Here is a 13713-nt window from a genome sequence, read left to right as displayed (position 1 = left end):
TTTCTTTTTAACTCTTCATTTGTTGGCTTCCTGCTAGACGGCAGCGTCTAACAGTGAATTATATACACAATCTCATCTGTTACCGTTATTATGATTCACCTTTATTCCTCAACTTAAAATAGTAAGTTTTCAATTTTTTTCTTACAAACCACATTTTTTTTTAAAAAAAGTTCAAACAAGAGTTAAATTTAGTAAATAAGAAAAAAAACAGTTTGGACAATCATGTTATTCATATACGTTATGTTAAGTATTCCTTATGCTAACATTCCTAACCATATTTAAATGCTTTCAAAAGTTGTATAATAGCTGATTTCAGTAAGAAATGCAATACTTGAGACGTTGCCTTGGTTTGACTCAGACTGTTTGTCTGCTGTGCCCGTTCTTCTTGCCCGGTCGCTGCACCTCGGTGCTGCCCGCCTGTCAGCAGGATGGCCTACAAACAGATCTACTACTCAGACAAGTACTGTGATGAACAATATGAGTACTGGCATGTCGTGTTACCCAGAGAACTTTCCAGACAAGTACCCCAAACCCATCTGATGTCTGAAGAGGAATGGAGGAGACTTGATGTCCAACAGAATCTAGGCTGGGTTCATTACATGATTCATGAGCCAGAACCACATATTCTTCTCTTTAGACAACCTCTTCCAAAAGATCAACAAAAATAAAGTGTATCTGGGGATCATCAGTTAAATCTTTTTCAAATTTAATGTATATGTGTTTATAAGGTAGTATTCACAGAATACTTGAAAAATGTACGAATTGTTCATCCATATCTGTGCATGAGCTCTATTCTTCACAGCAACAGAGCTCAGTTAAATGCAGCTGCAAGTAGGTTACTGTGAGGTGTTTAAGATAAAATTTTGTCTAGTCAACTTTTCTCTTAATGTAAGTGCCTATTTGAGTTTACCTGTTACTTTCGTTAAATAAAGTTTGTATGTTGCAATTTAAAAGAAAGAAAGAGACAGAGAGAGAGAGAGAGAGAAAGGATAGAAAAGAAAGAAATGCCATACTTAATTTGATTACCAGTATTCTACAATAAACATTTATTATAGTGTTCCTGAACATGGGGTTTTAAAAATTAACTTTACTTTTTCACATCTTTTTAAAGATTTTTACTAAAATATAGCTAAAATATACTATTATATTAGTTTTAGGAGTACACTATATTTATTCAACATTTATATACCTAAAGAAGTGATCATCATGATAAGTCTAGCAACCATGACACCATACAGTGCTACCACAGTATTATTGACTATATTCCCTACGCTGTACGTGAGTGACTATTTTGTTTTACACACAAAGGTCTTAACCTCATTCCCCTTCACCTTTCCCCCACTTAAGAAATTTTTTCAATTACAATTGACATTCAATATTTTATATTAGTTTCAGGTGTACAGCGGATAGACATGTATATAACTTACAAGGTGATCCCCCTCACTGGTACGCACCTGGCACCATACAGAGTTATTACCATATCATTGACTATATTCCCCATGATGTACTTTACATCCCATTGACTATTTTGTAACTTCCAATTTGTACTTCTGAGTCCCCACCCCCAACTGCCTCCCATCTTGCAACCATCGGCTTGTCCCCTGCATCTATGTGTCAGTTTCTGTTTTCTTTTTTTACTTTGTTCTACAAAGTCCACATATAAATGAGGTCATATGATATTTGTCTTTCTCCATCTGACTTACTTTACTTAGCATAATATCTTCCAGGTCCGTTCATGTTATCGCAAATGATAAGGTTTCATTCTATTTAATTGTTATTTACAATGTTTTGGGGGGGGTATTTCTTTGAGAATAAAATTTGAGTTTTCAAAAGTTAATGTTGAATTACTAAAAAAGAGAATGGAGATCAAGTAATCCTAAATATGTTACATAGTCAGAGGTATCATTTTTAATTTATGAGCAGAGATGTGGAATGTGACAAAGTACTTGATTAAAAATATTCCATGAATCACAAGTAAAAGGAAGACCATGAAGCCACTATTGCGCATTAGAAACTATTGGATTCATTTGCACAACTCAATGTCAAGAAATTTGAAAGTCAGATGATATGCAAGTTTTGAAGGAAACGTATTGAGCAATATTGACTCAAGTATGATAGAAAGTCTAAACAGAACAGGAGCCATCGAAGAGAGAGATTTATAAAGAAATAAACCAATGAAGCACCATTATTAGAGAGTTTAACAGGCCATGACTACCTTATTCTAAATATTATATAATTCAGTTCTCCTTACTCAGTTCAAGAGCATTGTGGAATTACCACTGTGTGCATGTGTGTGTGTGTGTGTGTGTGTGAAATGTTTTTGATTCATTCGACCACTGATGGACACTTAGGTTGATTTCATATCTTGGCAATGTGAATAATGTTGCAATGGTCATTGGAGTGCATATATATTTTATTGAGTTGGTGTTTTTGCTTTCTTTGGATAAATACCCAGAAATGGAATGGCTGGATCATATCATATATATCTATAATTTCTTGAGGAAACCCCATACCGTTTTTCATAATGGCTACACTAATTAAATCTCTACCAACAGTGCACAAGAGTTCACTTTTTTCCACATCCACACCAACATGTATTACCTCTTGTGTTGATGACAGCCATTCTAACAGTTGTGAAGTGGTATCTCCTTGTGGTTTTGATTTGCATTTCCCTGATAATGTGTGACATGAGTGCCTTTTCAGGTACCTCGTGGCCATCATCTGTATGTCTTATTTGGAATAATGTCTATTTCTTCATTTTTAATCAGATTGTTTTGGGATTTTATTGAGTTATATGAGTTCCTTATGTATTTTAAATTTTAATTCCTTATCCAATATATGATTTGCAAGTTTTCTCCATTCTATAAGTTGTCTTTTCTTTTTGTTGATTATTTGTTATACAAAGCTTTTAAATCTGATGTCACATTTGTTAATTTTTGCTTTTGTTGTTTGTGCTTTTGGTGTCGTGTCCAAAAACTTTATTGCCAAGACCACAGCTGAGGAATTTGTTCCTTATGTTTCTTCCAGGAGTTTTACAATATGAGTTCTTTTGTTCAAGTGTTCGATTCATTTTCAGTCATTTTTTTGTCAGTCGTGTGAGATAGGGGTCCAATTTCCTTTTTCTCCATGTGTTTATTCTTCACGTGCTTATTCGGGTTTAACCAGTCATTAAAGAGGCTATCCTTTCCACATGGTTGTTCTTGGCTCTCTTGTCAAATATTAGTTGACTGTTTATGTGGGCATTTAATTCTGGGCTCTCTATTTTGTTCCATTTGTCTGTGTCTATTTTGATGCCATACTGTTTTGATTACTGTAGCTTTGTAGTATAGTTTGAAATCAAGAAGTGTTATACCTCCAGTTTTGTTCTTTCTAAGTATAACGTTGGCTATTTAGGTCTTTTGTGGTTTCATACAAATTTTAGGATTTTTTCCTATTTCTGTGGAGACTGCCGTTAGATTTTTCATAAGCATTACCTTGAATCTACAGATGGCATTGAGTAGCAAGACATTTAAACAATATTATTTTTCCAAGCTATGAATACAGGATGTCTTTCCATTTGTTTATGTCTTCAGTTTCTTTCATCAATGGACTGTAGCAGTCGACGTACATATTTTCACCTTCTTGGTTAAATTTATACCTATTTTATTGGTTTTAATGCTATTGTGAATGGGATAATTTTTTTCCAGATGTTTTACTGAGTGTATAAAATGCAAGTGATTTTTTAATGTTTCTCATATATCTTGACTTTATCTAATTTGATGATGAGTTACACCAGCTTATTGGTTGAGTCCTTTGTATTTTCTATATGCAAAACTGTATTATCTGTGAATAATGACAGTTTTACGTTGTCTGATTTGGGTGACTGTCCATTTTTCTTCTTGCCTCATTGCTCAGTGCAATATCTGATGGTGGGGCAAAGGTGTAATGGCCACCATAACAAGAAAGTATCTTAAGATGGACAAATGAAGCAGGCAGCTCCATAGAATACAACAGAATTTATTATGAGGTAATTTACTCATGAAAAAGTTTGATTGAAGCAGAAGAGACGACCTAGCAATCCTGTGCAGATTATTCTCTGCAAAAGATTCTAGTTACTGTACTGTTTGTATAATATAACAGGTACAAATGATTGTCAAGACAAAGGGACAAAAAATGCAGTAGCACCAGAGGCCATACATCCTGGTGGTCGGTACTGTCACAGTTTGATATTCATCTTGGTTGTCTTCCTAGCCATTACTAATAAAAGTATTGAGGTTACACTATAAGGAACAGAGATCATCAGCAACTAGAAGGCTTTGCTGTGCTAAGGACAGTGGGGTGGGTCAAAGGTCATAGGATGAAAGGACAGAAAGGTGGAGACGGTATTGTTCACATTGATGCCTATACACTCCACCTCCGACATCTTGGTGGCCCATATGATCTTATCTGCCTATTGTCTACAGGTTCCCTGGGGCCAGATATTAGGAGGTGGCCTGTGTGAAAATGGCAGTCACAGCAGCAACTAGAGCAGAGGGAGCCACCAGCCGTAAGATAACCCCAACATGGCTGAAACTCATTTCCCAGGAGGAGAAGCAATCTGACACTTAAGCAAATCAGCAAAAGAATCTGACCACCTTCACTTATAGCGATTTTCCATATGGGGTAGGAGGTCAGTAATGTGAGTCATACGAAGGAGTATAAGTGCCATATTCTTGTTTAGTGAGGGCACAGGTCCCACCTTCTGTTTCAATGAGAATATTTGAAGACATCTAATTTTGAGCAGCCTCTTTTCTTACTGAAGCAGTTTCTTGGTTCAGCAAAATAAACGGTTTGTCTGGAATCACCACTGAAGGCAGTTACTGTGAACTTAGCCACAGCTTGGATTTCTAGCCTGGCACTGACCTGGCCCACTCGGGTGGGAAGACGGGACCAGGCCATTCCCACCAGACAGACTGTGAGTCCACCTGGACTTTGGAGCAAGTAAGGTGGGAGGGCTTCCTGGTAAGGTCTCATGAATTTCATTTGTAAGGTAAGAAAGTCCAGTGTATAGCGGCCAGTCCGTCCACAAGGGAGATATGGCCAAAACTTTTGCCACGTACCCAGATTCCTTCTTTGGGGGCAGCAAGGCATCAATCTTTAAAGATCTGTTCTCTGCCTGTCCAATCAGTGTCTGCAGACTTATGAATTATTCCATAGTAGTGGAGGAAGCTACACCATGTGTCTACGCCTACTTCTGGTGTGGCTCATCCACTCTGCCAAACATAGCAAATACGGCCAGTCTTGGGTAATCAGCACTCACCCATCCTAGGGCACCTCAAATGTGACACGAAGTGGGGAACTCAGAAGATACACTGTTATGTCATAAACGTAGTTTTCAGTCAGTTCAAAATTAAAGATGAATTATTCTCCCTGGTCCTGGGGGTGAATATCCACAGTTCTCATTGGGGGGAAGACATTGAGGGGCTGCCATGACCAAGGCGCTCCTTCCCTGCTGGGCCTGGGCCACAAATGGTGAGCCAGCAGGCATACTTGTTTTGTGATTGTGCCTAAATTTCAGTCCCTGGGGTAAAGGTGTCCCAACACACATGGATACTGGTTCTCAGAAGAAGTTACCTAAGGCAAGGAACACCAATGTTCAGCAATCATTTGGTGGGGGAAGTGCTTCTGGAGTCACCACAACAAAATGAGTTTCATGCTTATTATAAAATAGTAGGCACCCTGTGGATCTGGAAGGAGGTACATGTCAGGCACATGGACTCAGAGTGAGGAAGATGCACAAATGATGAGCAATATAAGAATGACAATAAGGACCTGGCCAGAAAGCTCACTACAAAGCTGTTTACTACAGGCTGTGTCTGTTGTCCACACACAATGGGATTGGGTTCGGGCTCCAGAACTGACAAGACTTTACCTAAAAAAAAATCTACACTCAATGAAAAGTATGCTACATAACCTGGGGATTGGAGAGAGAAAGTAAGATATTTCACTGCAAACCGCACACCTAATTTACTACAAAGCTAGTTACTGGCCTCGGTGACTACAACAGTTAGGTTTCTACTTAGGAAGTTAGTACCCTGCCTGCCTCACTAACCACACTTAGGTTTCTACTTAGGTAGTGAGTAGTCTGCCTGCCTCCCTGCCTGCCTCCCTGCCTGCCCACAATTAGGTTTCACTCAGATAGTTGCCTGCCTGTCTCTCTGCCTGCCCACCATTTGGTTTCTACTTAGGTAGTAAGTCCTGCTAGACTAATGCCTGCCCTTACTTAGGTTTCCATATAGTAGTTAGTAGCCTCCTTTCTTCCTCAGGAAGCTGGCTTGTATAACTGTTTCTCAACCTGTCACTTTTGGAGATGTTCTGATTTAACATAGGTGGTAAGGGTCAGCTTGAGGCTGGCTCTCATGTCCCTGGGGACATGATAAGTTTACCTGAAAAGGACAATGACAGGGGTGAGACAAGTTAGTGCTCTCAGAGGCTAAGTTCCTTTGTTTTAACCCCTTTCTCTCCCGGGGCTCAGCACTTCATAACACAGATGACGATGGCAACATCTGACAACTTAGGTATCAAGCACTATTCTTGGTACTTCATGTAATATCTCTGTTATTCTTAGTTTAACTGTGTGTGGTTTGAGAGAAGGAAACTGAGGCATGGCCAGATCAAGTCACCTACCCAAATGTACAAAACTCATAAATGGTAGAGCAGGGATTGAAACTCCCTCGTTTTGTACAGACAGCTGCCTGTGATGTGTTCTCCCATTTTGCCTGCTCGCCCTTGTGGGTGGCAGATAAGCCTGGCTCTGCTGTTTCTTCTGGCTTTACTGCAGGAGTGGGCCTGGTGGCCTGCCTGGACGAGGACACTGGTATGGAGAGGAACTGGTATCCTGACAGCCATGGTGCACTCTCAATGCTCCAGGCTGGATTCCCCAGGCAGTCTCAGAGTCCTGTGTAGAAAATGGGACAGCTGTTGACACTGATGTGTAAAGACTCTCTGACATTCCCTCCAGAGGTCTCTCTGATAAGCCTCTGGTCCACAGTCCTGGGATAATAACTAGGAAACAAGGCACATGGTCTTGTAAGAACTTCTTTCTCTCTTCTCTCCTTTCGTTGTATTTTTCCCTCCCTCACTGACAGCTCTTGCCCTGGGTGGGACTCTGTAATTACTATGTGAGTCTAATGAGAGCTTCTGATAATATAAGGGACTGTGGAAGTCTATTTGTCTCATGTTTGAAGCTGAATTTTACAGTAAAATTTATTTTAATTTCTTTCTTCACATGAGCAGTCATTGGAGTCCTCTGGGGAGTGATATCTGATCATCTCCCCCAAGGCTCCTGGCTACGCTGGGTCAGAGCCACAGGGACTGGCTGCCCTGTTAGTCCAGCAGAGTCATACTGATTCTTAGATGTAGTGGGCATCATCGACTTCTTGGCACATGGTCACTAGGGACAAAGCTGGCGCCATTAATCTACCCAGGGAGACAATGTCTGGCATCCTTGTTCTTGCCTCTCCCTTCTGTCTCTTGCTCTGACTCTGACACTCTGTCCTGCAGTCTCAGTCTGTCTCTATTACTCTATGACCTTTAACCCCTGTGCATTTAAGCATCTGCCCTCTCCCCTTGCATCCCCAATCTCTCCATGTCCCCATGCCCCCTGCACTCCATATTGTGTTTATACTTCCTTTTCCCTGTGCTTTCACACAGAGAAAAAGCAGTTTGTGGAGTGCCCCACAAACACTCCACAGCTTCCTGCCATACCCCTCACCCTACAAAGGCAATGTTCACAGCACTTTTTAAATAACTCCTGGTGCACTCACCATCTTGATTTGGAAGGAACATAAAAGGAGCACAAGGTCCCGTGTTTCAGTCATCCTGAGGTTGGAGGCACTGCTATTCGTCCATATAAGAACATGTTTGCATTATAGTTGTGAAGTGTGCTCCTATGAACGTGAGTGGGACTGTGTGAGTTCGTATGTGTTGCCATCAGTGTGAATGTGAGTTGAATTGGTAGTAAGTGTGTAGATGGGGGTACTTGTGATAGAGAAGTTTGAGTGTGGGGGGATGTGTGTGCTTGTATGAGTGTGCATGCATACGAGTGTTCATGTGTGTATGTGACATAACTATGATTGGTCCACCATTACGGCTCTGATCCCTGACCTAGAAATCCAGGAAAACTAGATGGTGAAGCAGGATCAAACTCTGGAATTGTTCATGGAAATATCAAGAACTGGTTTGTTCACATATTTTATATTTCTTCATTTATGCAATAGTAATCAGTGCTCAATCGATAAAAAAAAATTCGAAGAATTATAGAGGATTCTGGTAATTCTTCAACGTTCTTAAACTCAGTAAAAAATAGAATTATCAAATATTTAGAAAAGGGTGGACACCACCTATTAAAACTTCTAATGATGGTGTTTCATTGATTTCTTTATAATCTGTCTTCTATAGTTCCTGTTCTGTTTAGACTTCCTATCACACTCAGATCAATATTGCTAAATTATATTTTCCTACAAAAATTCCACATCATTTTCCATTGGCTTGAGTTGTGCAAATGAATCCAATAGTTTCTAATGCACATTAGTGGCTTTATGGTCTTCCTTTTATTTGTGTCTCATGGACTATCTTTAACCAAAGACTTCATCAGATTCCACGTCTGCTTGTAAATTAAGAGGTGGTGCCTCTCTGTGGTCTGCACATTCGTGAAGAATTCATTCTTAGGCATAAGAACAACTCAGTGAGGCAGAGAATTCAGTGAGAAAATGAGCCAGTCTATCACCTGTCGGGCCTCAGTGTTTCCTGCTTCTTCTGAGATCCTGCCTGCCTCCAAGGATCATGGGAAAGGATGAGCCTGTCCTAAATTGGCAAAGATCTCTTGGGAGATGCCAATGAGGAGGTTCTAACTGTATTCAATTGTTACCAACTGGGATTTTTTTCCCGCATAACGTTCCCAGGTTCCCAAGCCTGCACTGTCATTGCCACTATAATACAATGACAATTGTACTTAAAAAGGAGGTAAGGTCACAGGACCACTATCCCGATTTCAGGCTCTGGCTGCCTCCCTTTTACACAGGCGATGGTGGCTGCAACCTGCACACAGAGTTCTCCCTCCCAGAAGCAGAAACTCATCACGTTGTTTCTGTTTCAGGCTGAGGGACAGAGTTTGCAAGGGAAGGAGGCATATCAGAGTCTGGATAAGGGGACACGTCAGTAAAAGGAATCCTCTTGCATGTTGCACAGAAATGGAGAAAATTCTGGAGCCATGAGCTGAGCTGGTAGAGAGAAATGGGCCTTCTAGACCCACAGCGATCCTGATGGATCTTCATGTCATTTATTGTAGACCTTACAAACAGTATTTGTTGGTGTTTAACCTAAGTCATAATGAAATATGATTTTAAGATGCACAAACCCATTTTTATAGTCCTCCATATGTCTTACAGAAATCACAGATGAACTTTTCTGGATTATCAAAAAGCAGCCTGTTATATGTCTTTTCTTGTAATATGGAGGAGTGTGGGTCCACTGGAATCACGTGATCCTTTGCAAAAACAGTGTGTCTGAAACAATTTACAAAAATGTGTTTCCTCTAACTATGGGTTACTTTTGATGACCTTAAAAGTGTTAATATGGCATCTCTGACGGAAATATCCATGGCCTGATGACTACCGTGACATGGTTTTCCCTCTTGAAGTTAGGAAAAGGGCATTCGCAGAAAGGTAGCATTGTATTTGTATATTTCAGACAGTAACTCTCAGGCTCAAACTCATCCTGTGCTATTTTCTCTAGTTCAGAACATTTTGATATTAAGCCCAAGCTCCATGCACATTTCTCTACAATGTCATCCCATGGACAAGATTTCACAAATGTCACCTGGTATGAGACTGTTTCATAATGGTAAATTACTTTCATTTACTGTGATGCTGCACTTGTGATCCTGGCATGAAAGCAAACGAGTCTTTCTCAATATTGAGTCAGTCTTGTGGTCATTACTCCAAGTTGGCCATGGGACAGATCCCTATACTATTACCCTGCTGTAGTTCACCTAATTTACCGGGAACTCTAAATCTTTCTTCCTAGTTGACGTTGACCTATGAACATTTATACAGAAAAAGAAACTTGTGAAAAAAATTCTAATAAAATGCTATCCATTTAAAATAAAATGGCAAGGTATAAGCAAAACCGAACTTGGATCTGAGTTATTTGAAAATCCAGCTGTCTTGACGTATCAGTGTAGCAAAGTGGTTAAGAGCACTGTCCTTGCTACAAGCCTAGCCACTCTGCTCGGAGCAGTGTGTGCATTTTGATATTTGGACCAACATTCTGTGCCTAACTTATTTTACTATGAACAATGAAAATCATGTAAGTGTCTATATCAAGGGTTGTGAAGATTTCAATATTCTATTTATAGTATTCAACCCAGTGATTCATATAAACTATTTAAAGGTTAATGCAGTCATGATTGGAAGCCTCTTAACAAAAGAAGCCCTCAATTGTAATAAATATTTTTGAGTAGGAACTATAATGCAAAAAATCGGCCTTCAGTTGCCGTGCTTCATGTTAACCTGCTGCATGTGTCCATGCAGTACTCTGGGCCTGAAGGTAAATGTCAGTCATCTGGAACGTACCACAATGGCCTCCAGACACTGCACAGTAGGGATGGTGTTTATTTTCCAGGATATCTTAAGAATCCTGGGGAACTTCTCTCTTCTTCACCATTATGTCTCCCCATTGGTCACTGGGTACAGGTTGAGTCCATGGATTTGATTCTAAAACACCTGACCACATCCAACTCCTCAGTCGCTCTATCTATCCCCAGACAATGGCAGGCTTTGGGTTGAGACACTTCCTTGATGACTTGGATGCATACTTGTCTTCCATGGCCACAGCATGGGCAGGGGTGTCTCTACGGGCACCATCTGCCTCCTGAGTGACTTCTAGGCGGGGTGATGGAGGTTGGAGCCCATGAAACAAAAACCTCATTTATATGTCTCTGATGAGCCCTTCAATTGATTATACGGTAAAGGGCCTAATGTAAATGATTGAACAACATGATAGATCCTTTTTCTTGGGAAAAGATGTGACCATGGAGAGGGTGCGTGGAAACTTTGAGAGGGAAATTAATTCTGCCAACAGCCTGAATGGGCCTGGAAATGGATTCTCCCTTAGCAGCTGCAGATAAGCACGATGCCTGATGAAACCTAGATTTTGACTTTCTGAGACATTAAGCAGAGCCCCATCAAACCTGCTGGAATTCTGATGTGTGAATTGGAGAATAGTAGTTAGTGGCTGCTAAATACATGGTAATTTGTTATGACAGTGATAGAAAGCTGCTACGCATAACAAATTTAATTCCAAAATGATAAAAATTATAAAACATACAGATAGAAAATTAAATTTAAAGTTAAAATTTCCATTATTTATCCTCCAATCAATAATAGTTCAATCTCCACATGTAAGTCTTCATCAGCTTCAGGTGTATCCTCCTTTTAAGCAATTTCAGAGTGTATCTGAGATTGCATAACACACAGACCAACCGCTGAAAGATTTTGGGTATGGTTCAACATTTATATAAAAATACTGTCATAAAGAACTGTCAAATTGCTTTCCTTAACCAAGGATACATAAAGGTGAGGTTTTCACACCAGTAGAAACAGATCCTATGTATTCCCTAAATCATGACATCATATTCCATGGTTGTTATGAATTAACACCATTACTAACATACTCCCTTTTTACACATTTACATGATTAAACATGTCTTTCTCCTACTATGCCTTACGTCATGGGAAGTGCATCTTTGATTTGTGCATGTGTCAATCATCTGGGTGATATAGGAAATGAGATTGTTGAACCATCATGATTTTGCATTCTGACCTTGAATGCACAACTGCTAAGTCACTCTTGCAAATGAATAAAAATGTAATATGCCAACTGTGTCTCCACAGTTAAAGTAATTAAACAGGCCAGTACTCTGAGGTGGCTCTAATGTTTTATAGCCTATGTTGGCAAACCACAACTTACTTCACAAAGTACCGGAATTGCAAACAGCCAAATAGGCTTTCTAAAAATAAGGAAACTGCTTAACTTATAGCCAATCAAATACCATCCTTGTCTAACTTCTGCTTCTCCTCTATAAAATTCTTCCCCTGCTCTTGCAGGTGGAGCCTCCTAACCAACTTCGATTTGGCACTGCCTGATTTGAATATGCAGCTCAAAATAACACAGGCGAATTTACATGTTAGTTTAACTTTTGACACCACACAGTGCCACCTTTTATTTTGAGCATTGTTCTCATCTAGCACCTCAACATCTCATCTGGATGCAGCATGGCCTGAGGACTCAGTGTGACATCTCTCCCACATCTCCCTACTCCACACTCAAACATGCCCAGAAGACAGCAGCACACTCTACCCTCCTGTGACCAGACTTCACTCTTCCTAATCTCTCAGCATAGCACCTGCACTGTTAGTTTCCAACCAAATGCTTACATTTGCTGAAAATAGCTGCTCACCTTCCCTGGCACACCATAGAAATAATGTGAGTTTCTTCTTAGGAGAGAAATAGCTGAGTGTACTGTGGATCCAATGATCAGGGTTTTTTGCAGCTGCCCAAGAGACTCATTTTTCTTTTGCATGACGTAGCATGCTGAGAGAATAGCAGTACAGTGTGAATGCACTGAGGTGGCTGCTAAGAAAAAAGGCGACTAACTATTCAAACACCAGGGAGCCTGCAATACTGAAAACAGACATGAGGTAAAGGAATATATCATGGGCTTCTTAAACACACACACACACACACACACGCACACTTAAAATTGGGAATTTGCACATGCGCGCTCACGCGCACACACACAGACACAGAGTACACATTCCCAGAAGTGTTCTAACAAGCCTTAGAACTTCTCGCACAGCTGCCTGTTATTTGCGTTCTCCTGTACAAAGCAAGTTAACAAAGCCTAGAAGTGTGGCTGTTTCTTCTTCCATAACACAACAAATCACAAAGCATACATAAAAACAAATACTTAGTCCAATCAGAGGAACAAAATAAACCAGAAGAAATGGGCCCTAAATTAATGGAGATCTATTAGATACCTGAAAAAAATTCAAAATAACCACTTTAAAGATTCTCAATAGAAAAAGCAACTATGTAAGATCAGGAAAACTATGCATTACCAAAATGAAAATGCAAAAAGACAGAAAGAATGAAAAAGAACTAAAACAGAAATTGTGAGCTGAATATAAAAATACACTAGACTCTTCAACAATAGCCTTGGTGAAACATAAGAAAGATTCAGACAACTCAAACACAGTTCATTTCAAATGATCAATTCAGGGAAGCAAAAATAAAATGTGGAAAAAGGAAAACAGCACCAGGGACTCATGGGACACCAATAAGTGGGCCAATATGCATATTAAATAGACCCCAGCAGGAAAAGAGAGTGAAATGGGGCACACAGCTTATATAAAAAATTAATGGCTTAAAATTCTTGCATTTGAATACAAATTCAAGCAGCTCACTGAACTCTAAGTAGGATGGATGTAAAAACAACAGAGAGAAACATAATTAAACTTTCCAAAATCACAAACAAAAAGTGAATCTGGAAAGCAGGAAAAAAAATGTTTTAAGCAACTTGTCATGTACAAAAGAGCTCCTTTACAAGTCTCAGAGAGTTTTTCAGCGAAAGCCTTACAGGAAGAAGAGTGTGAGATACAATATTCAAAGTGCGGAAAGAGCAAATAATATCCA

At 39.7% G+C, this 13713-nt stretch overlaps 1 pseudogene; it reads left to right on the top strand.

Moving 5' to 3' along the window:
- The first annotated feature begins 428 nt into the window (after window positions 1–428).
- LOC102896008 lies at window positions 429–697 on the top strand (annotated as a pseudogene).
- Window positions 698–13713: the final 13016 nt, after the last annotated feature.

The sequence above is a fragment of the Pteropus alecto genome, unplaced genomic scaffold (assembly GCF_000325575.1).
Source record: "Pteropus alecto unplaced genomic scaffold, ASM32557v1 scaffold144, whole genome shotgun sequence".
In the NCBI taxonomy this organism is placed as follows: Eukaryota; Metazoa; Chordata; class Mammalia; order Chiroptera; family Pteropodidae; genus Pteropus; species Pteropus alecto.
This window is presented reverse-complemented; position numbering and strand designations above follow the sequence as displayed.